Source organism: Scyliorhinus torazame, chromosome 21 (genome assembly GCF_047496885.1).
Source record: "Scyliorhinus torazame isolate Kashiwa2021f chromosome 21, sScyTor2.1, whole genome shotgun sequence".
NCBI classification, from domain to species: Eukaryota; Metazoa; Chordata; class Chondrichthyes; order Carcharhiniformes; family Scyliorhinidae; genus Scyliorhinus; species Scyliorhinus torazame.
The window spans coordinates 31,644,095-31,671,958 of record NC_092727.1 but is presented as its reverse complement, the minus strand read 5'-3'; the positions used below and the strand labels follow the sequence as shown (position 1 = coordinate 31,671,958).

The 27,864-nt window shown below is 43.4% G+C and overlaps 2 protein-coding genes across 2 annotated transcripts in view; one reads left to right on the top strand and one right to left on the bottom strand.

Annotated features, from left to right (window-relative positions):
• scn3b (sodium channel, voltage-gated, type III, beta) overlaps window positions 1-10,780 on the top strand; it is a 55,424-nt gene extending 44,644 nt beyond the window's left edge. Inside the window, exon 6 of the mRNA XM_072486677.1 lies at window positions 144-10,780. The gene's annotated coding sequence lies outside the window, so the exon portion shown is untranslated. The remainder of the gene's footprint in view (window positions 1-143) is intronic.
• The window catches only part of gramd1ba (GRAM domain containing 1Ba), a 1,045,225-nt gene that overhangs the window by 2,376 nt on the left and 1,014,985 nt on the right, over window positions 1-27,864 (bottom strand). The window lies entirely within an intron of this gene.

The window sequence follows — 27,864 nt, the reverse complement described above, 5'->3', positions numbered from 1 at the left end:
CTATATAAATGCAAGTTGTTATTATTGTTGTGGACCAAAAGGTCTATTTTTATGAAATTATGATGTGGATAGAACGTAGAGGTGGTACCTTGTCCAAATCCTTTCTCTTCTCAAAGTCAATGACTGACTTTTCCTTTGTTTAGGCTCTACAATCTCCAGGAAGATCAGCCACTAGCATTGTGATCGACTGAAATGTTGTGAAGCAGAGAAAAATCAAGTCTGTAGAATCCTTTGGTTTGGTTTCCATGCAGCAGTCATTATTTTGCTCACAACTTACAAACCATAGGCAGGTTGTTTCCTGCAGTCAGAAGTTTTCACTTTCTAGTTACTCTTACAAAGAGATCTTTTACGTATCATTTCAACTTTTAAAGTTTGGATTAGTCAATCTCCAAATTTAACGGCCGAATCATTTTGCCAAATGCGGTATTTGGACAGATTTAATTCCCAGTTGACGGCCGACGCTTGAGTGTCTTTGTCCATTTGCTTTTCTGAGTTTTATTAGAATTTTCAGTTCACATCGCTGCCAAATAAGTTAATTTTTTCCACGAGAATGATCCACAAGTTCTTCACATCATTTGCTGCACCAAATTGTGTGCATTTGGCCACATTTAAAGATGGGTTGTCTGTCGGAATATCTGGAATACCTGAATGATCACACCAGTGATGAAAAAGCAAGGGGGGTGGAGGGGGGAATTGTATTACTGATGAACATTTTAGGGTCAGCTCCACTTTTTAATCTTGTGTAATTTTGAGGCCTATTAATGACCAGCATTGTATCATCATCAATACTACTTTTGTAGCAGTGTTAAAAGGAGATAATTGCTGAATTTTTTTTGTAAGAATCAGTTACTCTCAGTAGTTCTCATAGCAGTTCTCATTTGGACACATTGCTAATCAAGTGTTATTTGTGTGCATCATGTTTCAAATTGCACATCTGGAAATCACATTGCCAGATCTGGTCATTGCATGATTTGTTCTATTCTTTGGGCTGGTACATCCAATTGCTGCATTTCCTTAAATATAACGTTTTTAGTGTTATCATATAATTATACATGTATAATTAAGTACCCAGGAGAGAGAATTGAAACCTACTTACACAGCAAGACTCCAGTAAGCAACAGTGAAAACTGAAGAAAATAAGGGGCAAAGAAGCGAGATTGAATCCAGTTTGTTTCGTATTATGTCACTTCCCCATACCAGCTAGTAGACCGAGATTCCTTCGTAATGCTGTGAAGAAACTACCTCTTATTGGAACAATTCAGCACTTCTCTAATGTTTCAAAATTCTAAGTCATACCTATTAGCTCTTAATCTTGAATTCAATATAAAGAGCTTCCAACTTATTAACCACTCAAGTTTCCCATTTATGTACTTTTTCAAATATTGTCAGTAATCTAAACATCCTGAGGCTGTTCTCGTAAATGATAAGTAGAGTGTCTCAAGAAAACATCCTTCTTTATACTGTCTCAACGCACCAGCGATGTAGCCACCAAATGTGGGTGTAGTTTACAAAGTATTGTCCCACTTTCAAAGATTTATATTGTCATAGAAATGAAGCACATTGTAGCAAATTATATGGAACACTTAATTCATCTGGAATTACTTACAAAGGTACTTTGGAAGAGCACACATTTTCATATCCTAAAACGATTCCAGAGACAATACAAACTGCATTATCTGATTTTTGATAGCAACAGTTACATTTCAATTCCACAAAGATAGCGGATTATGCCTAAATCTAAAATAACTTTTTAAAAATAATTCCTTTATTACAAATTTCAGCATTCGTTAAAAAAGGCTACTAAACAAGAAAACTGGGACAAATTGCTGACAGTTGCGGAAAAATGTTGTAGCAGTAGTCTCTGGTTTTGGGAAATCCCTGGCTCATCCCCCACCAGTATTGGCGGCACGGTAGCACAGTGTTTGCACTGTTGCTTCACAGTGCCAGGGTCCCGGGTTTGATTCCCGGCTCAGTCGCTGTCTGTGCTGAGTCTGCACGTTCTCCCAGTGTCTGTGTGGGTTTCCTCGGGGTGCTCCCATTTCCTCCTACAAGTCCTGAAAGACGTGCTTGTTAGGTTAATTGGACCTTCTGAATTCTCCCTCTGTACCCAAACAGGCGCCGGAATGTGGCGACTAGGGGATTTTCACAGTAACTTCATTGCAGTGTTAATGTAAGCCTACTTGTGACAATAATAAAAATTATTATTTGCATGCCTCCTTTCATTCAATAGTCACAGTTAAAAGGCCCAAAAGTGTCAGTTTAGCCTGCATGCTTTTCCTAATATCTAAAAACAAGTAGTTTAAAAAAAAAAAAAAAAAATCAGTTGTACCGTTTTATTTCTCGGATTTAAAAAAATATTCTCAAATATGTTGACCAGAAAGAAGATGCTTATAAATCACAGTAAAATACAGCCATGATTTGGACAACCACTGGAAATGTTATTTAGGATCGGATGGTCAATTATTAAACTTCTAGGCTAAACTTACAGTAAAGTCTGGCGTGTAATACTGTTAAAAATGGTAAAGGAAGACTTCGCATTTTTACAGCATCTTTCACATTGTCAGAGAATCCCCACAATTCAGTCAGTGAATTAAATGATAAAGGCCATCTAAAATTGGTTAATCTGATCAAACCAATTGAAAGGCTGCCAACACTTGGTGCCAATTATTGCAGTTCAGAAGCATTGATTTTGTTGTGCCATGCACTAACAAGAGCAGTAGAGGTTTTTTCCCCCCGAATTGAGATTAAGCAGACTGACAAAATATTTTGAAATTAACTCACTTCAAAATAATGAAATAAAGATTTAGTAATTGTAAATAATATATTTAATATTAAGTAATAATTTAATAATATATAATACAGCTTTTAAGTAAAAACAAGGATGTAATTTAATAGTTTGTGTCTTGAAAATTCTATGGTTACTTATTCAACAGTAAATTGATATAATTTGGCTGTGTCACGATTGGTGTTGACTAATCAAATCATTATTTGTCTAACTTTTACATGAATTGCCATTTTACATCGGATCAAATTTTGGATACTGCCATGGCTTACTGGGTTTATTGGGCATTTGAAATATCTGAATGTGTGACAAAGGGATATGAGAACCGTTGTCTCATCATAAAAGAACAAAGAACAAAGAAAATTACAGCACAGGAACAGGCCCTTCGGCCCTCCCAGCCTGCGCCGATCCAGATCCTTTATCTAAACCTGGTGCCTATTTTCCAAGGATCTATTTCCCTCTGTTCCCCGCCCGTTCATATATCTGTCTAGATGCATCTTAAATGATGCTATTGTGCCCGCCTCTACCACCTCCGCTAGCAAAGTGTTCCAGGCACCCATCACCCTCTGCATAAAAAACTTTCCACGCACATCTCCCTTAAACTTTCCCCCTCTCACCTTGAAATCATGACCCCTTGTAATTGACACCCCCACTCTTTGAAAAAGCTTGTTGCTATCCACCCTGTCCATACCTCTCATAATTTTGTAGACCTCAATCAGGTCCCCCCTCAACCTCTGTCTTTCCAATGAAATCAATCCTAATCTACTCAACCTTTCTTCATAGCTAGCACCCTCCATACCAGGCAACATCCTGGTGAACCGCCTCTGCACCCTCTCGAAAGCATCCACATCCTTCTGGTAATCTGGCAACCAGAACTGCACGCAGTATTCCAAATGTGGCCTAACCAAAGTTATACGACTGTAACATGACCTGCCGACTCTTGTACTCAATACCCGTCCGATGAAGGCAAGCATGCTGTATGCCTTCTTGACCACGCTATCGACCTGCGTTGCCACCTTCAGGGTACGATGGACCAGAACTCCCAGATCTCTCTGTACATCAATTTTCCCCAGGACTCTTCCATTGACCGTATAGTCTGCTCTTGAATTAGATCTTACAAATTGCCTGGATTGAACTCCATCTGCCATTTCTCTGCCCAACTCTCCAATCTATCTATATTTTTCTGTATTCTCTGACAGTCCTCCTCGCTATCTGCAACTCCACCAATCTTAGTATCATCTGCAAACTTGCTAATCAGACCACCTATACCTTCGTCCAGATCATTTATGTATATCACAAACAGTGGTCCGAGCACGGATCCCTGTGGAACACCACGAGTCACCTTTCTCCATTTTGAGACACTCCCTTCCACCACTACTCTCTGTCTCCTGGTGCCCAGCCAGTCTTTATCCATCTAGCTAGTACACCCTGAACCCCATACGACTTCACTTTTTCCATCAACCTGCCATGGGAGACTTTATCAAACGCCTTACTGAAGTCCATGTATATGACATCTACAGCCCTTCCCTCATCAATTAACTTTGTCACTTCCTCAAAGAATTCTATTAGGTTTGTAAGACATGATCTTCCCTGCACAAAACCATGCTGCCTATCACTAATAAGTCTATTTTCTTCCAAATGTGAATAGATCCTATCCCTCAGTATCTTCTCCAACAGTTTGCCTACCACTGACGTCAAGCTCACAGGTCTATAATTCCCTGGATTATCCCTGCTACCCTTCTTCAACAAAGGGACAACATTAGCAATTCTCCAGTACTCCGGGACCTCACCCATGCTCAAGGATGCTGCAAAGATATTTGTTAAGGCCCCAACTATTTCCTCCCTTGCTTCCCTCAGGAACCTGGGCTAGATCCCATCCGGACCTTGGGACTTGTCCACCTTAATGCCTTTTAGAATACCCAAAACTTCCCCCTTCCTTATGTCGACTTGACCTAGAGTATTTAAACATCCATCCCTAGCCTCAACATCCGTCATGTCCTTCTCCTTGGTGAATACCGATGCAAAGTACTCATTAAGAATCTCACCCATTTCTCTGACTCCACGCATAAATTCCCTCTTTTGTCTTTGAGTGGGCCAATCCTTTCTCTAGTTACCCTCTTGCTCCTTATATATGAATAAAAGGCTTTGGGATCTTCCTTAATCCTGTTAGCCAAAGATATTTCATGACCCCTTTTAGCCCTCTTTATTGCGCGTTTGAGATTTGTCCTACTTTCCCGATATTCCTCCAAAACGTCATCAGTTTTAAGTCACCTAGATCTTATGTATGCTTCCTTTTTCATCTTAGCTAGTCTCACAATTCCACCCGTCATCCATGGTTCCCTAATCTTGCCATTTCTATCCCTCATTTTCACAGGGACATGTCTGTCCTGCACTCTAATCAACCTTTCCTTAAAAGACTCCCACATTTCAAATGTGGATTTACCCTTAAACAGTTGCTCCCAATCCACATTCCCTAGCTCCTGCCGAATTTTGTTATACTTGGCCTTTCCCCAATTTAGCACTCTTCCTTTAGGACCACTCTCGTCTTTGTCCATGAGTATTCTAAAACTTACGGAATTGAGATCGCTATTCCCAAAGTAATCACCGACTGAAACTTCAACCACCTGGCTGGGATCATTCCCCAATACCAGGTCCAGTATGGCCCCTTCCCGAGTTGGACTATTTACATACTGCTCTAAAAACCTCTCCTGGATGCTCCTTACAAATTCTGCTCCATCTATGCCTCCAACACTACATGAGTCCCATTCAATGTTGGGCAAGTTAAAATCTCCCATTGCGACCACCCTATTGCTCCTACATTTTTCTATAATCTGTCTACATATTTGTACCTCTACTTCACGCTCGCTTTTGGTAGGCCTGTAGTAAAGTCCCAACAATGTTACTGCACCCTTCCCATTTCTTAGCTCTACCCATATTGCCTCAAGTGCTCAAATCCTCCATCGTGCCCTCCTCAATCACAGCTGTGATATCATCTCTGACCAGTAATCCAACTCCTCCGCCCCTTTTACCTCCCTCTCTATCCCTCCTGAAGCATCTATACCCTGGGATATTTAGTTGCCAGTCTTGCCCTTCCCTCAACCAAGTCTCAGTAATACCAATAACATCATATTCCCAGGTACTAATCCAAGCCCTAAGTTCATCTACCTTACCTGCTACACTTCTCGCATTGAAACAAATGCACCTCAGACCACCTGTCCCTTTGCGTTCATCATCCCTTCCCTGTCTACTCTTTCCCTTAGTCACATTGAGTTTATTATCTAGTACCTTACTGGCTTTAGTTGCTGCCTCTTTACTGACCTCTAACTTCCTAATCTGGTTCCCATCCCCCTGCCACATTAGTTTAAAACCTCCCCAACAGTGTTAGCAAAAGCACCCCCTAGGACATTGGTTCCAGTCCTGCCCAGGTGTAGACCACCCGATTTGTAATGGTCCCACCGCCCCCAGAACCGGTTCCAATGTCCCAAAAATCTGAACCCCTCCCTCCTGCACCATCTCTCAAGCCACTTATTCATTCTGACTATTCTTGAATTTCTACTCTGACTATCTCGTGGCATTGGTAGCAATCCTGAGATTACTACCTTTGAGGTCCTACTTTTTAAACTTATCTCCTAACTCCCTAATTTCTGATTGCAGGACCTCATCCCGTTTTTTACCTATATCGTTGGTGCCTAAATACACCACGACAACTGGCTGTTCACGCTCCCCCTTCAGTATGTCCTGCAGCCGATCTGAGACATCCATGACCCCTACACCCGGGAGGCAACATACCATTCGGGAGTCTCGTTTTCGACCACAGAAACGCCTGTCTACTCCCCTTACGATTGAATCCCCTATGACTATAGCCCTGCCAGTCTTTTTCCCGCCCTTCTGTGCAGCAGAGCCAGACACGGTGCCATGAGCATGGCTACTACTGCCTTCTCCTGGTGAGTCATCTCCCCCAACAGTATCCAAAACGGTATACCTGTTTTGGAGGGAGATGACCGCAGGAGACACCTGCACTGCCTACCTGCTCTTTCTCTGCCTTTTGGTCACCCATTCTCTGTCTCCCTCACCAATCCTAATCTGCGGTGTGACGAACTCACTGAACATGCTATCCACGACCTCCTCAGCATCGCGGATGCTCCAAAGTGAGTCCATCCGCGGCTCCAGAGCCGTCATGCGGTCTTAACAGGAGCTGCAGCTGGACACACTTGCGGCACATGAAGGAGTCAGGGGCAATGGCCGCGTCCCTGAATTCCCACATTGAGCACGAGGAGCATAACACGGGTCTGGGATCTGCTGCCATTTTTACACTTTACCTTAACGGATTACAAATATAATATCAAATAATGAATAAGTGAAAGGAATCAAGATTTTACTTACCAATCCCAATACTTACCAACACACGAAGAGTTACATTTCTCCCAGCTACTGCTAATTGGAGCACTTTCCTTACCAGCCAATCAGGTCACTGCTTTGCTGTGATGTCACTCTTCAAGATAAGTTTTTAAAGTTTTTAAAAAGGAAAACTTACCTTCCCGACAGATCCCTGGCCACTGCTACTGCCGAAAATCTGAAGGCCACTTCTCCGGCAGCTGTGTCCCCGCCACTCTCCTCGTGCTCTTTTATCCTGTGTCCCTGCCGCTCTCCTCGCGCTCGTTTATCCTGTGTTCCCGCCGCGCTCCTTGTGCCCTTTTATCCTGTGTCCCCGCCGCTCTTTTATCCTGTGTCCCCGCCGCTCTCCTCGCGCTCTTTCACTGAGTCTCCGCCGCTCTTTCACTGAGTCCCCGCCACTCTCCTCACGCTCTTTCACTGAGTCTCCACCGCTCTCCTCGCGCTCTTTCTCTCAAGACAATGTTCCTTTTTATTTTCTCTCTCTCCCTCAGAGATGCTCTTCTTGATTTTCCTCTACTTATTTGCACTGTTTTATTTATTTTTATTTTTTTTAAAAGGTCACTTATTTACTATTTGAAAATTCATGAGATCAGCTCACAGAAATAGATGTGAAGAGTTTAATAGTTGTTTCCTCAATGTATAAGGGAGAAAATATTTTACTCAAGCTTCAGGTTTGGTAAATTTAAAGTGAAACAGAATTCACCAACTAAAAATAAAACACAAAGAGGTGCCAATTTAACACTGGGAATTTTGTTTTCATTAAGATAAGGTATTTCAGTGCTGAGTAATGGAACCTTGGGCATTAAATACAAATATCAAACTGACCAAGGTCCCAAACCTATAACCCTCTACCACCCAGAAAGACAAGGATGAAAGGCATATGGATTCATCCAAATTTCCTTCCAAGACGTACCATCCTGACTCAGACGTTTACTGACTGCTGTTCCGTCATTGCCGCTGGGTCAAAATCCTGTACTCCCTACCAAACAGCACTGTGGGAGTACTGTTACCACACAGACTGCAGCAGTTCAAGAAGGTAACTCACTGCCACCTTGTCAAGGGCAGTTAGTGCTGGCCTTACCATTGACACCAACATCATATTAATTGCAAGCAAGATATTGCATGACTGTAAACAGAAAAGGATTCTTCCCTGTGTTCCTAAAAGGAACTCATGATCTACAGGGATATCTACAATTCCAATTCCAAGTTTTATTTGAGAGACTAGGTGCTCAAACATGCTGAGACATAGAATGATCAGGTAATGTTTACTTCTCTGTCCCTTCTCATATCCCTGAACTTACATGTGCTGTTGGAAAAGATACTTAACCTGAAGATCAATGCATCTATATAACAAGAGAAGGCAAGATCAATAAATAAATCAACCAAGTTCATTCCTATTTACTTCCAACTATCTGATCTCAATACAATCTAAATGTAGACCTACAGGGCCTCAATGTCTGTCAAACAATGTATAGGAGAGAAGAAAACAAAATTAAAATATTTAATTTTCAATATCTTGCAGCTCAAGATTGTTCTTAGATTCTAGTAATGTCCATCTTGTTTGCTATTAGTAGCAGGTTGGAGATTTTCTTTCAGTTTTTATGCTCAGTAAGGGCTTATTCCTCTTCAGCTAGATATCAAAATTAAATTAAAATGAGAATAGATTCAACTGAAAATTTATTGAGGCTTTTACAATGCAGGAAAACAGATTGCATCTTCACTCTTTCCCAAAATCGCATAATGGTTAACACTGTTGCTTCACAGCGACAGGATCCCTGGCAAATTCCCAGTTTGGGTCACTGTCTGTGCGGAGTCTGCACGTTCTCCCTGTGTCTGTGTGGGTTTCCTCCGGGTGCTCCGGTTTCCTCCCACAAGTCCCGAAAGAAATACTGTCAGGTAATTTAGACATTCTGAATTCTCCCTCAGTGTACCCGACCAGGCGCCGAAGTGTGGCGACTGGGGGATTTTCACAGTAACATCATTGCAGTGTTAATGTAAGCCTACTTGTGACAATAAAGATTATTAAAATCTAATGTTAAGGCTCATTTACATATTTCAGTTTTACCTCGAGCTTTTACAGAGTACATTTTGCAATATTAATATGTCCGAAAATCCGAAAAAGGAGGAATAGGCCATTCGGCCCTTCGAGACTGCTGCGCCAATCAATAAGATCACGGCTGATCTGATAGTAATTTCAAATCTGCATCCAAACTATCCCCGGTAAATTACCAAGAATCTATCTGCCTCCGCCTTAATATTCAAATATTCAAAGACACTGCCTTTCACTGCCTTTTCAGGAAGGGAGAGTTCCATCATATTAAGATAGGAAGGCTGAAAATAAATGGATTGGTTTAGAATTATATGTTTTAATATTTTGCATCTATGAAAGTTGCACGACATGTTTTAGACTACTAAATTGGAGCTGGTTTAGCCAAGTATCTCCTGGCAGAGTGTTAATCAAACTTAGACACAAATACAACGAGGCAAAAGAAAACAGACTGGGTATTCCTTTCCAAAACTGTGTGCACGTGATTACACTTCCCGACAGTGTGCTCTTCCCAGTATTTAGAGAGTTACCCATATGCTGGTCCCTTCCAGCTTGCTCGTCAATGATAATAACGTGGATCTGGAGGGGAATGCAAAGAATGGGAATTGCAAAATATAGCATAAATTACAGCAAGTAACACAACTTGTCTTAGAGCTTAATTTTGTGGAAACCTTGGTGTTAATTCAAAGAATTAAAATATTCTAATTAACCTTTAGTCAACCTTTGAAAGCATGTTGCATCTCTTCTTGTGAGCTGACCGAGAGCGGGATAGTGTTAATTTGAAACAAAGCGCACAAATAGTTTTAAAATTGAACGGTTTCTGCTCTGCCACTGACACAACTATAACCTAATGTACCCCCAGAGAATGAGGTAAGCATAATATTTATAGCATTCCTCAACAGCTTCTGATTCAGATCAACATCATGTTTGCACTCAGTCACATATTTAGATTCTCCAGTGACTATAAGAGTCAGTATTATTGAAAGGATGCCTTGGTAACTAAGTGTCAAACAAAAGGAGTAAAGCAATTATACTCAGGAGAACTATGTAGATCTCAGTCTGCTTGTGTGAATGACGGTCATTTAAACTTCTAATTTTGTGGTCTACTCAGTACATATAGGGCGCAATTGAGGATCGCTGATTGGGCTGGGGGCGGGGTTTAGAAAGAGGCGAGGCACTCTATGTAGCTAGGGAGAATGGAAATGTCAAAATTAAAACATGTTACATACGACACATCTACGCTACTCTTCACAACAGTCCTGCCTGCAACCCCACCCAGTGTTGACCTATTTCTCCACCCCTCCCCCAACCCCCCACCCCCTGGGCACAATGGTCCAAGATCAAACGCTCCCGAAGCAGAAGCAGACCCCGTTCAGAGGATGGGTGTGAGTGCGCTGTCAGCAGAAAGACAGGAATCAGACTTTGGCATAAACTGAGGAGCACCAGAGCTAATCTCACAGCGAGTGATCATCACTCTCCTGCTGACTGTGCCAAAACAAGCCCATCGCCCTGGGGTGATGTTACAGGGAGGGTGGAACAGGGGAACCAAGGTGGTGTGGGGCAGGAGGAAGGAGGGGTTAGGGGAAGGAGGAGGGGAATGGGGGAGAAGGAAGAGAAAAGGGATTGGAGGGGAGGGGGGGGGGCACGGTGTGCTGACAGACAAAACCTCGTCCTATGAGAATCTGGTGAGGATGAGGGCCTCCCTGATCCTCCTCGTACCGCCTGTCCTCCATCCTCCAACTCCTCCATCCTCCAACTCCTCCTTTGGGTCCTCCCTGAGCTCGTCATCCATCACCTTCTAGTCTGCCTCTTCGCATGTTCTTCTTCCTCCTCAGATGAGGCCGCATGTCCCTCCTCCTCCAGCATGTCTCCCTGCTGCTGTGCCAGTTTGTGGAGGCACAGCAGACCACCATAAAGTGGGAGACCCTGTTGGGGGTGTACTGCAGTGCAGCATCAGAGTGGTCCAGGCACCGGAACCACAATTTGAACAGTCCAATGCACCGCTCAATGACAGCACGGGTGGCAACATGGGCCTCGTTATTTCAGGTCTCCTCAGTTTCCAGCCTCTGCACTGGCATCATCAGCCAGGACCTCAGCAGGTATCCCTTATCCCCCAACAGCCAACTCGTCATGCTGAGATGGTCCTTGAAGACGCCAGGGATCTCGAGTGTCCCAGGCTGTAGCTGTAATGCATATGCCCTGGGAAGCATGCACACATGTGCATGATCTGGAGGTGGTGATCGCACATGGGTTGAACATTCACGGAGTGGAACCCTTCCTATTCATGAAGAGTGCCCTGATCCCCCGCTGTGTGCAAGGGGACATTCGTGGCACCAATTACCCCCCGGACATGGGGAATTCTTTTGAAAGGGTGCCCCAATCTCTAAGTGAGCTTGAGGGTCCCCCACCCATGAACACTGTCATGCCCTACGCATAGCATTATCCCGCAATGGGGTCGCTGAGGGCTCCCCTTTTCAAACCTCCCCACTCCCCTTTTGGGACCACATTCTGTCAGGAAGCCCACACTTCACACCCCTCCAACCTTCATGAGGCCCATTTATACCCCCCCCCCTTTCATGGGCATGGCCTACCTTTGGCTCCGACCCTTGGCAGTGCCAGCCAGGCACAATGGCAGTGCTAGATTGCAGTGTCAGTCTGGCAGCACCAAGGTGCTCGGGTGCCAGCCAGAGTGTCGGGGTACCACCATGCCCTGTCCCCAAACACCCAGAGGTCTCCAAAGAACTGCAAGATAAACGGCACCCTGGCGAGGCCTCCCAGGAGAGGCTGTTAGGTCCTGGACGTCGGGAAAATCCAGTGCATGCATATTTAAATGAACCATTAGGCTCTGGGGGGTGAGATCCAGTGAAGGCAAGATCCAGATCACGAGGTTCAACGACTTTGTCTCAACACCAATTCGGGCACGACGAGGCCGTTAAATCGTGCCATCCATTTTCAAGTTATTTCATTTAACATGTCTTAAATTGTTTCAAACTCTGATTTGAAGCACTAACTTCCAGTCAATAAACTGTTTATTTAATTGAGGCTTTTCGGTCTGGAAGTTATCTGCGCTCAAATGATCAAACATTCAATGGAGAACTTCCAGTGTCGTTTTTCATGAGGTGTCTGTGTTAAGTCAGATATTATTTCAGGACAATGCTGAAAAGCCAAGAGAAAATTTTGTTTTGGCCGGTGCGGGGGGCGATGTGGATTTCCCTTTTCCCTCCCATTGAAGCAGAGCAAGTTGGAACCTAGCCCATTTTTGGATATTGTGTGTTATGTCTGCATGTGATCCTATTTACATGGAATCTTGAAGCATTATGATTATCGTTCGCAAGACATGGTGCTGCATGTGCCAAGAGCCACTGCTGGAACTTCTTTTCAAAACTGGTGTGTCAGTCAGAGGATTCACACAAGACCAGACCATAAAACAACTCTCTGGGACTCATGGCAGCATGTTCAAGAGATCCGTCAATGTAAGCGGCACGGCTTCTCACCGTGGATGAATACATGAAACAAGCTTCATTTGAGCCAAAAATAAATCAGGCATTTAAACAAAACCCCTGGTGAATACAGTAATCAGTGAAATGATGCCAGATTCATAGCCAGGTGATTTGCGTTCTGTGACATCGGCTCATTATTGATCATTTTCTCTAATTAGTTCAATACATAATCTATGTAACTATTTCCCATGTCTGTGGATCTCCAGCCTCATGTGGAAGAAGCTCCAGAGAAAATTCTTGGTAATGGGTTTCTTCCACCTGATTCCATTTTAAATGGCTAGTCCATTTTAAGTGAAGATTGATGAGGAATCATAATTTCACAACACTGATATCATGAGCCATGAAAGTGGAGCTTGAGCAGTTTATGATCAACAACAGCACGAGATTAATGTCTTGAAGTTACCACCAGGAATTTATTTCTGTGCTGAATGGCAACAATTCACTCTCATCATAGCAGATATTGAGAGTGAAATCAAAATAATCTCAAAGATTAACTGATGAATAATTATTACAATCACATAGCTTATTATATTGCTCCATGATTCTAAATTGACTGTTTCCTTCTTGAACTAATTTTCCCTAAATATTACTTAAAGGATTTTTGTCATGCCGGTTGTGCTAAAATTACATTGAAATGTGGTATATTTAACTATGTAACGATTTTAAGATGTAAACCGCTCCTTGTTGTTATAAGCTTTGATTCTCCATGTGCTTTGAAATATTGTAGAATAAAGCAGGTGTTTTGTAATGTGTTATGAGGGTGAAAGTGTTTATATAGAGCTGCAAATGGGTCAAATGATTTTGATCTACAGAACAAAACAAATTGACAGGATTGACTCGAAGTAGCGCAAGTAGAAAATAGATTATGAATTTTAGATTCAATTATTTACAGAGATATTAACTTGTGAGGAAATGACTCTGATGAGGTGATAAGTACAATACGTGAAATACTTTAGTGATAAAAAACAGACTCTATAAGGTTTTTAATTCTTACTTTATGAGTTTAAAGCACTGATACTGACGTTTTCAGGTTCCATTTTATGCAGTGTTCTGAGATACTACAATTTTTATAAAACACAAGTTGCCTAGCTTCCGAATGCGATTATAAATGAGGTGGAGTTTACATTTAAAATCCAGGTTTATTGCAACAATCCCAACCTAATTTACTCCACCTGGATTTTATCTTGCCTAAAATAGGGTTCTGAAGATCTTTGGAAGAATTAATAGCCCTCCATGAAAGGCTCTCACCTATTTTCTGGAAGATATTGTCCCACCAAAAAGACTTTGGGACTCCAACAACTTATGTTAAATGTATCAAATTAAATGACAACGCAAGAACAAATGTAATATTTGAAATGACTTTCTGCCTACTTTTTCTAATGTTTAATTCGTTGTGGACTATCCAAATGTGATTATTGGGAAATAATACTGAGAGTCAGTTCAAAGCAGCACTGTGTACTGATAAAATTCTTACGGTTTCACTGTTCCATTCTCTGTTCACATTGATATCAAACTTGCGCTCAACTGCAACAATAACAGAGTGGCTAACAAGTGCCCTAATGACACAGGAACATTTTTAGAATTAGCATTTTGCTGGTCTATATAACTGATTTGGATTTTTGCGGATTGCATCTGAGAGTGACTATTGTTGAGTGATAGAGACAACCTGGGACCAATTCCTTTTAGTGATTTATTAAATTGAATTTTGGTGCCAGCATAAGTCAATCAAACACCTATTGGGAAATGATGTCTTTCGTCTTCATCTTAGGCACTAATGAGTCAAATTTGGTTGAAGATTAATGATTAGAAGCAGGTTTATATGATTTGGAATTTTGCAGCTACTTAGAAGGACTGGATGTTTTGCTGAGTAAAATATCCAATTTCTAAGGGAAAGTTATTTTGCTGAAATGCAAGCATCTATGTAGACATTAATAAGAACAACTGGCAAGAAGACTGAACAATTTACTATATATAACCCATTGGAAATGGGTCATTATTGAATCAAAACAATGGATTTTTACAGTTTCCTTTTACATTTTGACACTGGCCAGTGATCCTTATCCTGACAAAATGCCACTTTTCAGATTCTCTGTCTGGTCAGTTAATACTGATTCACAAGATGTATTATTGTATATTTATACATTGTGTTTTCCAGTGAAATAAATGTCTTTACAGCTTTAAACCATGATTGTGTTGCATAAAGGTTCCATCAAGGAGGGCTTTGGTTAAAATAAGCTTACTTTACCAGTTGCAAATCTGAAAATCAAATTGAATATATAGCAGAAATCCACACATTCGTTGAAAAGCTGCAAATTCTGGATCTGCTTGATTTCTTAATAAGTGTATATTTAAAATATTTGAATAATTTAAAAAAACACCGACCTCTGGAGTGACAAAACCAAGAGTGTATCTTGACTCCACAATTGTTGTGATTGTCCACTCCCATTCCAACTCTAATCCCATGCTTGACTTAATTTGTCTGTCAATGGAGGCCACAAGATTGAATTTCGAACTGGCCCCAGTCTCCAGTGGACTGCACATTGTCACGTCTGGACCTAAAATCAACACAGGCAACTTTCTTACAGGTTTATAATGTATGGAAAATGTTCTAACATTACATTCCCCTGTACCTCTGAAGTTTGGGCCTTGGGATCCTCAGCTTATGGAGGTTACATAGGATATCCAGCATACAAACAGACCAGTCAGCTCTATTGATTTGATTTGTCACATGTACCGAAGTACAGGGAAAAGTATTTTTCTGCGGCCGAGGGAATGTACGGTCCGTACATAGTCGACAAAAACAATAATCAACAGAGTACATTGACAAATGTTACATCAACAAACAGTGATTAGTTACCTGCACACCAAGGGGCCAAACAAAGCAAATACAGGAGCAAGAGCAGCATAGGGCATCATAAATAGTGTTCTTACAGGGAACAGACCGCCTATTCTGGTGGTTATGCTCCCATCCTTTCCCATCTAAATCACCCATCGTAATCCTCTCCCTCAAATGCTGGCGAGAGTTAGTTATATGAAGAATCAATCTGCTTACAGTTTGTAGCTCACAGCATGAATCTATACCCACAACTCTCAGAATTTGGATTCATTTTGATGCCGATTTGGTCATCGACAGAACTTGCTGCTTTTAAGTCTCAGTCTTCCTTCCTTCTTGGCTAATCATGTCAAATATATTGCAGACTGAGCACTAAAAATGGCAGTAAAATTATTTGTAGCAGCACGGAAAGAATTTAAGTGTATATATAGCAACAACTTGCATTTAATTAGCATTGTTATTGTAAGGATAAAATTATACTTCACAGAGCAATAAACTAAAAAATAGATGCTGAGCCAAAGGAAGAAATATTAGGAGAGATACTCAGAACTTGGTCAAGAGTGGAGCTTCAAGGATGGTCTTATGAGAAGAAGGGAGGTAGGTGAAGAAAAAGGTGTAGGTGGAAAAAAGCCACACCTCCCAATCAGCCTCTTTCTCTGTCACATTAAGCGAATAATGTTAGTAAAGGTACTGGGAGGCACCTGATCATCTTCCAAAGATGCCACAGGATTGTTCATGCCTAATTTACCAGGCAGAATGGATTTAAATGAGTTCAGGTGAGTGGCGAGAAGGTGGCAGTTTAATTATATTCTGGGGAAATGTGAAATTATACACATTGTTAAAAAGAATGGAAAATTAGTTTTTTTTTTAAAAGGTAAGAGACGAGTAAACCTTAACATTCAGAATTATTTGAACATGAACCACAGAAAGTTAACATATAGGCACAGCAAGCAATCAGGAAGACAAATGGTATGCTAGTCTTTGTTGCAAGAGGGTTGGAGTAAAAGAGTTAGAATGTTTTGCTGTTATATAGGGTTTTGGTGAGACCACACCTGGAGCAGTGTGTGCAGTGCTTGCTCTAGAGTCTATCATAAACGATGCAATATCAAGACACCTAAAAGATATCAATAGGATTAAACAAAATCAACATGAATTTATAAAAGGAAAATCATGTTTGACAAACCTACTCGAGTTTTATTTTTGAGGATGTATCGAGTAGAATAGATAAGGGTGAAGTAGTGGATGTGATATATTTGGATTTGCAGAAAGCTTTTGAAAAAGTCCCACAAAGAAGGTTAGTGTGCAAAATTACAATGCATGAGATTGGGAGTAATATATTGGCATAGACTGAGAATTGGTTAGCAGACAGGACACACAGAGTAGGAATAAATGGGTCTTTTTTGAAGTGACAGGTGGTGACTAGTGGAGTCTCATAGGGATTAGTGCTTGGGTCCTAGTTGTTCACAATGTACTTCAATGATTTGGATGAGGAAATTAAAAGGAATATTTCCAAGTTTGCTGACAACACAAAACTTGGTGGGAGTGGGAGTGGTGAGGAAGATGTTCAGGGGCTTCAAGGTGATTTAGACAAATTGAGTGAGCGGGCAAACAGTTGGCAGGTGCAACATATGATGGAATTATCCATTTTGAATGGAGAAGCAGAATGGCAGAGTATTAATATGATAATATTTATTAATGTCACAAGTAGACTTACATTAACACTGCAATGAAGTTACTGTAAAAAGCCCCTAGTCGCCACATTCCGGTGCCTGTTCGGGTACACTGTGGGAGAATTCAGAATGCCCAAATTACCTAACAGCACTTATTTCAGGACTTGCGGAGGAAACTGGAGCACCTGGAGGAAACCCACGCAGACACGGGGGAGAACGTGCAGACTCCGCACAGACAGTGACCCAAGCCGGGAATCGAACCCGGGTCCCTGGCGCTGTGAAGCAACAGTGCTAACCACTGTGCTACCATGCCACCCATAAGAGAATGAAAAGCTAGGTATAATAGTGGATAGCATCAAATGGTTTCGCTCCATCGACCTCTGGGTTACGGGCACAGCACCCTTCCGCTGTGCCACTCTGCTCCGATTATTTAAATGGTGATAGATTGGGAAATGTTGAAGTACAAAAGGACATGGGTGTCCGAGTACACCAGTCACTGAAAACAAGCAGTTAAGAAAGCAAATGGTATGTTGGCCATCATTGCAAAACGACTTGAGTACAGGAGCAAGGATGGGCAGCACGGTAGCATAGTGGTTAGCATTATGGCTTCACAGCTCCGGGGAACCAGGTTCGATTCCCGATTTGGGTGACTGTCTGTGCGGAGTCTGCACGTTCTCCCAGTGTCTGCCTGGGTTTCCTCCGGGTGCTCCGGTTTCCTCCCACAGTCCAAAGATGTGCAGGTTAGGTGGATTGGCCATGTTAAATTGTTCTTGGGTTAGATGGGGTTACTGGGTTACAGGGATAGGGTAGAGGTGTGGGTTTAAGTAGGGTGCTCTTTCCAAGAGCCGGTGCAGACTCGATGGGCCAAATGGCCTCCTTCTGCACTGTAAATTCTATGATAGCTATGTCTTAATGCAGCTGTACAGAGCCTTGGTGAGACCACATCTGGAGTATTATGTGAAGTGGTTTCCTTATCTAAGAAAGGATATACTTGCCAGAGGAAATGCAGTGAAGGTTCAACATATATACCCTGAAGAGATAATTTACCTCCTGAGGACCACAATGTGAAAGGTGAAATTAAATCGCAACTATTAGATTTTATACAGTCGTCTATGGCAGTGGTCATGCTCTCACAACATTTATTATCAGCTCAATGTAGTATCTAACTTCCAGGTGGACGCTGGGGATGCCAGATTCTGGCAACAAATCAATAAAGTGCGGAGCATGGTCTGAAATAACAATTGCTGTGTACTCAGCCACCAGCACTGAAGGGAGGAGAACCCTATCCAAAAAAGAAAAAAAATCAACCCAAAAATATGCATGGTCGATATGCGAAAGAAACAAAAAGTTTCTATCGTTCGGATGCAAAAAGTGTCAAGGATCCACCCTCCCCATCTGAATCATAAAGGATAGCGCCATGGCCACCCCCAATGGAACAAAGGATTTAGGCTTGGAACGATTCAATCTAGGGTCCAAAGCACAACTCAGGTTCCCACCTAAAATGAGTTAGGGAGGGAAGTCAACAGGGACTTAATAAAATTCATTTTGTTCCAGTTGGGGGCGTAAATGTTGACCATAACAACCGGGATGCTTAACAGGGGATAACAAACAATAACGTATTGACCATTGGGGTCGGTTATAATCTTAAGGAGGAAGAAAAGTGAACTCCCTGGCCCAGCCACCAAACCCGGAATGAAAATCCTGCCCCACAGGATCCTGACACAACCTGGTCTGGTCCCTGACCTGCACGTGGGTCACCTGCAAAAAAAATCAGAGTTTAGCCTCTTGAGATGGGCAAATGCCCTCTACCTCTTCACTGTGCCATTCAAGCCCCTAACGTTCCAGGTGACCAAGCTGATTGGAGGCCCCCAACCCCCCTCAATCCGAGTCAGCCATTTCCTCAAGAGAGATTAACCAAGATTACGGTGAAGATAAAACAAAAAGGTCCACTCAAGATGGCGACCAAACTAAGTCAGACTGGACAAAGGAAAACCAACAGTCAGCAAACTTCACCCCCCTGCCATTCACTACCCCAGTCTACCCCCCCACCCACTCCATTCCCGCTGCCAACCCCTCCCCACTCATTCCTCACTCCCCAATCCCCCCACCCCCAACTCACACCAACCCCCTCACTCCCCAACCCCCAAACAACACCACCATTATTGGGTGTGACCACCCAATGGGTAAGAAAGAGCAAGGCAAGCAAAAACCCACCTTACAACTAATTTTTTAAAACTTAATCTTTATTGTCACAAGTAGGCTTACATTAACACTGCAATGAAGTTAATGTGAAAATCCCCTAATCACCACATTCCGGCGCCTGTTCGGGTACACTAAGGGAGAATTCAAAATGTCCAATTAACCTAACTAGCACGTTTTCCGGGACTTATGGGAAGAAAACGGAGCACCCGGAGGAAACCCACGACGACAAGGGGAGAATGTGCAGACTCCGCACAGTGACCCAAGCTGGGCATCGAACCCGGGTCCCTAGTGTTGTGAAGCAATAATGCTAACCACTGTGCTACCATGCTGCCATACATTTAACAAAACAAAAACTCTAGCTCATTTTCTAAAAAACGCCATAATGAGCTGCAGCGAACCCTCTGAAACAAGTTAACTAACCAACTCCCTAGTTAGCAGGGAGACTCCTACTGGAGAAAAGGAAAATGAGAGAAAATAAAAGACTATGAAAACCCTATTAAGCTTGCATGCTCCATCAACAACAGTTTATCGGTGGTGATGAGAGGACATTTGAGTAGTTTGATGGGATAAGGTCCCCACATAAAAGTAAAGCCCAACAAGTATAATACCATGGGCAGCACGATAGCACAGTTAGTACAGTTGCTTCGCAGCTCCAGGGTCCCAGGTTTGATTCCCGGCTTGGGACACTGTGCAGAAAACTGCATGTTCTCCCCGTGTGCTCCAGTTTCTTCCGTGTGCTCCAGTTTCCCCCCACAGTCCGAAGATGTGCAGGTTAGGTGGATTAGGTATGCTAAATTGCCCCTTAGTGTCCAAAAAAGGTTAGGTGGGGTTACTGGGATAGGGTGGAGGTGTGGGCTTAGGTAGGGTGCTCTTTCCAAGGGCCGGTGCAGACGCAATGGGCCAAATGGCCTCCGTCTCCACTGTAAATTCTATGATTTATAATACAAGGCAGCAGTCGTCGGACTCAAAAGCCCCTTGAGCCTCGTTGGTGGAGAAAATCCTGGAAGCTCCTGCTTAGACTTTGGGGTCTCTGTGGACGGCAGAGATGCTGGAGGGCTTCTTCACAAATGAACTCAAGAAGCAGCAGCAGGCGATCTCTAAGGCACTGGAAGGGTCTCTAGCCCTCAACCGTGTGTCCTTGGAGATTACGGATTGGAAAGGAAAGGAGCAAGGCACGGTGATACAGGGGGCGGGGGGAGAGGGGGGGGGGGGGGGGGGGAGGTGGCACTCTTGGACCAGAGTGACCGGATTTCTCCCTGGAGGCGGAGATGGTGGGATGATCAATAGCGAGCCAGATAACCTTATATTACAGGAGGATGTAGACGGGCTGATCTGGAATTCAATCTGGATAAATGTGAGGCGATGCACTCGGGCAAGACAAACAAGGCAAGGGAATGCATGATGAACGACAGGACCCTGGGAAGCACTGAGGATCAGAGGGACCTTGGTGTGCATGTACACTGGTCCCTTTAGGGAGCAGGGCAGGTGGATAAAGTGGTCAAGAAGGCATGATTTTTAAAAAAGAATTTAAGAGCAGGGAGGTTATAAACTGTTGATTAGGCCACAGCTCGAGTATTGTGTGCAGTTCTGGAATCCACATTATAGGAGGGATGTGATAGCACTGGAAAGGTGCAGAGGAGATATACCAGGATGCTGCCGGGGCTGAGAATCTTAGTTGTGAAGAGACATTGGATAGACTGGGGTTGTTTTTCATTGGGAGAGAAATGGAGGGGGGCATGATTGAGATATCTACAATTATGATGGCCATAGATAGACAGGAAGAAATGTTTCCCCTTTGTGGCAGAATCAAAGACCAGGGGGCATAATTTTAAAGTAAGGGGCAGGAGGTTTCGAGGGGATGTGAGAAAAAACCTTTTCATCCAGAGGGTGGTGGGAGTCTGGAACTCACTATGAGACCCTCATAACATTTAAGAAGTATTTAGATGTGCACTTGCGATGCCAAGGCATACAAGACTATAGGCCAAGAGCTGGAAAATGGGATACTAGTTAGGTGGCTGTTTTTGACCAGTGCAGATGTGATGAACTGAAGGGTCTTTTCTGTGCTGCAGATGTCTATGACTGTATGAAGGGGAGGAGACTCGCTCAGTGGTAATAAGGGGGGCTTCTGTACATTCTTCTGTAATTCTATGCAAATTGTCATCTGAGAAAATGCTCCCTTGTATTTAAAAAAATAAATATTTAATCTGGTCCAGCGATTGTTTTGCATAATTAACATTTCAGATGCAAAGCGATCTCAGCAGGAAAATGTCCAGCACCAGGGATGAGAATTTATCATTGGAGATTTTGGAGAACCAAGAGGAAAACTAGGTCAGAAGAGAGGGAGAATCTATACAATTCCGAAAGTGCAAAAGGAGGCCATTTGGCCAATTGAGTCTGCACCGACAGTCCAAAAAAGCACTCTACCTAGGCCCACTCACCCGCTCTCGCCCGTAACCTCGCACATTGATCATGGCCAATCCACCTAACCTGTATACCCTTGGACTGTGGGAGGAAACCGGAGCACCCGGACAAAATTAATGCAGACATTGGGAGAACGTGCAAACTCCACATCAACAATCACCCAAGTGCTTATGCAAATCTACAGCTGCAGAAGTATTGTAGCAAATTGAAGGTCAATGAATATTATCAGCTGGAAGTTTGAAAGTGCATTTATAAGTGGAATCATATTGGAACATATTCTTGTAATTTACATTAGCAGGTTCCACTCTTCTTAATTAAATATTAGACTGTGATCAATAATAGTTACAACTCCTTCATTTTGTAGGCAGCAGTTTTATCGGGCATCCAAAATGGTAGTTTTAATATCACATTTAAAGCTAAATATTTCAGTGGCATACCTACAATCAATACTAGATCCGAAATAAAAACAGAGAATGTAAGAAAAACACAGCACGTCCATCAGTGCCTGCGAAGAAAAACATAAGTATACGTCTCACATACCAATCATTCGTGTTTGCTTTGTATTTGAAGCATCCAGAATTAAGGCTTTAATAGTCTAAACCCAGGGTATCATTTCAATAGGCTGCAATAGACTGGCTGTGATTATGCACAATACATCTTCCAAACCAGATTGTTCAATCCATAGACATTGCATTGGCCAGTATGACCTTTCATGTGCTCTGCCATTGGGCCAGAGATCAAACACCAGTTTACTAATGAATATGTCACTTACAATTTTGGTGCTGCAGGGCCAGTTACAGATACTATCTGTCGCTGTCAACTTTGATGAGATGAGAATTGTTCCACAATGCAGATTGATTCTAAGTCATCATGAATTGATTTAATTTCTCTAGGTTTCATTTCATATCTGTTATGGAAAATCACTTTACAGCAATGTTATAATAATAGAACAGTGAAAATGATGACAGATGGGAAAGGTCATCATTAGTTACACAGAACTTACAGCATAGATACAAGCCTTTGGGTCAATGTTCCATGTGCTGTCAGGCAATATGCTGCTCCTACTCCATCAAGTGGGAGGGGACAAAGGCATCCCTGGCCCCCCTGCCCATCCGCATCCTTGCCCCCACCTAGCCTCCATCTTCTGGATCCTCAACAGACTCTTCTTCAACTCCCTCCTGATCATAGGACAGATGCTGCCCTTCCACATCTTCCTCATGAAGGTTGTCGCCCCGCTGCAGAGCCGGGTTATGTAGGGCACAGCAGACCATCATTAAGTGAGACCCCTCTGGGGCTATACTGGAGGTGTTGAGGTAGTGGAAGTGCATCTTCAGGAGGCCAATATACCACTCTATCACAGATCGGGTGGCACTATAATCCTCATTGTACCAGGCCTCTGCTGCAGTATCTGGCCTCTGTACTGAGGTCATCAGTCAATCCCTCGGGATATCAGGGGACTTGTCCTCCTACAACCAGTCCCTGCAGCCTGGGGTGATACTCACAAATGCCAAGGATCTGCGATTGCCGAAAGCTGTAACTATCATGCATGCTCCCTGGAAAATAGGTACACATGTGCATGAATTGCATCTGGAAGTCACAAACCAGCTGCACAATTGAGGGAATGGAACGCCTTCCTGTTTATGAAGGGGACTCCCTAATGCCATGGATGCACAGAGTGACATTGGTGCAGTTGATCGGCGTCCGCGGCAGGCCAGCGATGGTGCAGAGTCCCGTAGCCCTCTCGTCTTGCTGGGCCTGGTCCAGGTCAAAATGAATAAAGTCTAAAGCCCTTACACTAAAGGGCCGATGCCTGTGAGATGCCATTTAGGTCACCCGTGGAGCCCTGGGACGACCCTGTTTTGTAAATGTTGAGGGCTGCCGTGATTTTCATGGCCAAAGAATGTGAGTGTCCTCCTCTGCCACGTGGTGTCAAGTCAGCAAGGGTGTGACACAGGTACCACAAAGTCTCCCTGGTGAGGTGGAGTCTCCTACGGAACAGGTTGCCTACAGCTTCATGAAAGTCACTCAGGTCCTGTCCACCCTGTCTCCTACTGCACCTTCATGCCCCGTCTGGCTGGTGCTTCCTGCCTTGGCCACCAGGTCTTCCTTGGGTGTCGTTGCATGTTGCTGCTAGAGTCTGTGCTCCAGCGCTGTACTAATAATAGCCAGCTCCAATGGCTCCATACCAATGTCACTCAGTTAACTGCAAGGGATGAGACAGAGAGAGACACAGTCAAGTTGGTGCTGCAGGCAGATAACAGCAGTATCTCCCCTGATCCAATGGTCTCCTGGACCTGGAAGCAGTCGGTCCCACACCTTACCTGGTAGCTACCGCTCACTGATAGCTCATCGGCATCCTTCTTACTCAGGCTTCATCATTCGGAGATCTCATTGCGGTCATGACTCTGCACAACTCCTGTATAGCTACTCTGGAATGTTTGTAGCCCCCTCTCCTGCAAGGCTGGGCACTGTGTTGCTTTCTCTTTTGAGGCTCATCCACCCAACCCATTAGGCCTGCCTCCTTCACTCTCATCACACCCCACCCCAAGCGGCCCGCAGCCACCCTAAATACCCATGCCACAGACATCAGACCAACAGCTCCCCCAAGAACTTTTAAACAGACAGCAGATTTCAAGACCACATACACCAGCTGCGACCCCCAATCCGGAAGCCCCAATACAGTCCCTCCCCTGCAACTGGCCAGCATACTCTCTACCCGTGGACTCCCCGGTGCTAGGTGGAAACAGTGGTGCTCACCTCCTTCCTCCCTCTCGGAGGTCATGGGGCCTGGTTCCCATTTCTAGGAGGTAGTAATTCGCACCAGCGTGACATCACGCCAAAGATGTGAATAAACCATGTCAAGTAAATTATAATGGATTCAAATTCATGCAAATCAGGTTTGCGCCATCAGGGAAGGCTGAGCAAGATCGCATTCCAAATTCTTGTTGGCACAAATCCCATTTTTGGCCTCGCGTGATTTAGTGGCCATAACGGAATATGGGCCCGCTATGGATCCCACACTTCCTATCCTTTGATTTATTTTGCCTTCATGTGTCCAGCTATCAACCTACACTGTGATATCGAGTTCCAGCTTTAAATTATTCGCTGGATAGAGGTTCTCCTGAATTCCCTGTGCCATGCATGCAGATTATGATTTTCCCTCTCTAATATATGGTGCTTCTTCTCCTCCAGACAGGCTAATAATAGGTTTCAAATCAACATATTGTCTGGAACGGAGAGCAGTTAAAAGTCAACCCCATTGCTGTGGGTCTGGCACAGACGCGGTAAGATCGGCAAGTTTCCTTCTCTGAAGGACATTAGTGAACCAGGCTTTTGCAACAATTGACATAGTTGTCCTGGCCACCAATGACTACCGTTATATTCCAGATTTATTAATTGAATTTAAATCCCATCAGTTGCTGCGGTGGGATTTGAATCCATGTCCCCAGAGCAATAGCCTGTACCTCTGAATGACTGATCCAGCGACATTACCACCATCTGCCGCCAGTCATCACCCACTGTGAAGCCAACATGTATTGAAATAAATGTTGTCACTCTTGACAGAAAATTTAATTGCAAGAAAACATGGAACCCTTGACGAGACAGCACAGAGGAAGCCATTTGACACAAGGTGCCTGTGCCAGGTGAACTCTTGAACCAGTACCACTCATCTGTCCTTTGCCCAGACTTTCCCTTCAAGCACTGATCCAGTTTCCTGTTGGAAGTTATTATTGAATCGTCACCACCTTTTCAGAAAGTGCTTTTCAGATCATAACAATGTAGCAAAACACTAAATGTTTTATGTAATGAGCTGATCATTACACCATTTGAGGTGGTTTCCATATTGTAAACAAAGGTATCAATATGCAGACATTTGAAGGGATCTCTTAGCCACATTGAAAAATTGGCAAAAAGGTCCATCCACTCTGTTCCATAGAATTGTGAACTTTGAATTTCTGGTGTCTCATACCAATATCAACCTATAGTGTTCTGATAAAATGTCATTGACCCGAAAGTTAAACTCCTTCATAGATTTTACCTGATGTGTGTGGCCTGTTCATTTGAATGCATGCACCGTTAAATATTCTTGAGGAGTATCTTAAAGGGGACAACTTTGTGAGTTGCCTGCACGGTACTTTCTGGATTGCTGCGGTCACACAGCTTACAGGGAACAATGCACCTGAGAAGCAGCTCGCCGCATGTAGCGTGGCCGATAAAAGCCAGGAGACCCCGTTTCCAGGATCTACCCGGCTCGCAGCATCTTGAGAAATCTAACGCAATCTCGCGAGACGTTGTGATATGATAGGAATCCTGCCCATGGAGGGCGGGAACACGTTTTGGCAAATCTGTATAGTTAGAGCGAGACAGCTAGTCTCACTTTAATGTGCAGATTCCGGAGTTACCCGAACATAGAACATACAGTGCAGAAGGAGGCCATTCGGCCCATCGAGTCTGCACCGATCCACTTAAGCCACCATTTCCACCCTATCCCTGTACCCCAATAGCCCCTCCTAACCTTTTTGGTCACTAACGGCAATTTATCATGGCCAATCCACCTAACCTGCACATCTTTGAACTGTGGGAGGAAACTCATGCAGACACGGGGAGAACGTGCAAACTCCGCACAGACAGTGACCCGGGGGGGAATCGAACCTGGGATCCTGGCGCTGTGAAGCCAGAGAGCTATCCACTTGTGCTACCCAACCTGGTGCTTCCACCTAGCACCAGGGAGTCAATCTCCCTCGCCTCGGGCGAGCGCCGTTCAGTACTCCACAAAAGGGGACCAGACGAAACAGCACTCATGAGGGTCTTCCAGGGGATCGGAGGAGCACTGCCCAAGTTGGCGGTGCCAAGCTGGCATATTTTGCACAGGTGCGATAGGGCCGGGGTGCCCCATGTTGGTGTTGGGGAGGATGCGGGAGGAGCAAGGGGCCCTCCCACAGTGCGTTGTGGCTGTGGAGTTGCTTCGGGGCCTCAGAGATCGGGACACCACTTTTAAATGGTATCCCAATCTCTCGCCACAGAGGAGTTCCGGCGAGCAGATCTCAGTGTACAAAACAAGGCTATGTGTGGCCTCAGCCTGTGTTCCCCATTGAGGCCCCTTTTCAAACTTTATAGCCTTGTGTTTCTCGGCACTGCGAGCGTTGGGAAACACGCGGCTAAAGGCGCTCACTATGGGACTTTGTTCCCATTTAGTTAAATTGCGCCCTTAGTATGTCCTGGATGGCATATAATTTCAATGTGGTGTCAAGCTGGATTGAAAAAATGCTCCAATTATAAAATGCTTTAACCATCTATACACCTGACAAGTTGAAACAGAGTTTTCCCTTCAAATGCTTTGATAGCATCAATGTTGCTGCCATAGCTTAAAATTTGCCATTCAAGAGCTCTCTGCATGCATGTAACTATTTGAACCCAAAACTCTTCTTCTGATAATGTTATTACTGCAATATTCTTTTTCGGATTTGAATTTACACTAATATCACAGTAACTGCAAAATGGTAAATGAATTGCAAAATGTAATAAGAAGAAATGGAGATTTCAGGATACACTTCAATGGGTGGCAACTGATCCAATATTGTGATTACCTGATAGCTGTGTCAGGAGTGTCAGGAGTGAGTTATTGTTCTATGTGATTATTCAATTTCCAGAGCGCTTCATTATATTTTCTGTTTATATTGAATGGTGAACCAAATACTCAGTTGAAATCAGGCCTAAATTGGTATTAAGTGAAACGTGGTTCATGGAAAGTCAGTAACAATACTTTTCACTTACACGGCTAATTTTCAAGATGACACGGCCAAGAAATGTAAAACAATATTGAATGGAAATTATATTCTGTGCAGCACCTTCTTTTTTTAAAAACTGCCAACAATGGTTGTATTTATCAGCCAGTTAAAAACTTCATCCTTTTTAACACTTCCCTTAATAAGCAGATACAGAAAAATAAACTGAGATAAACAGAAGGACTGAGAATGGGCCACACCTTTGGCCATGAAAATATCATCACTCAT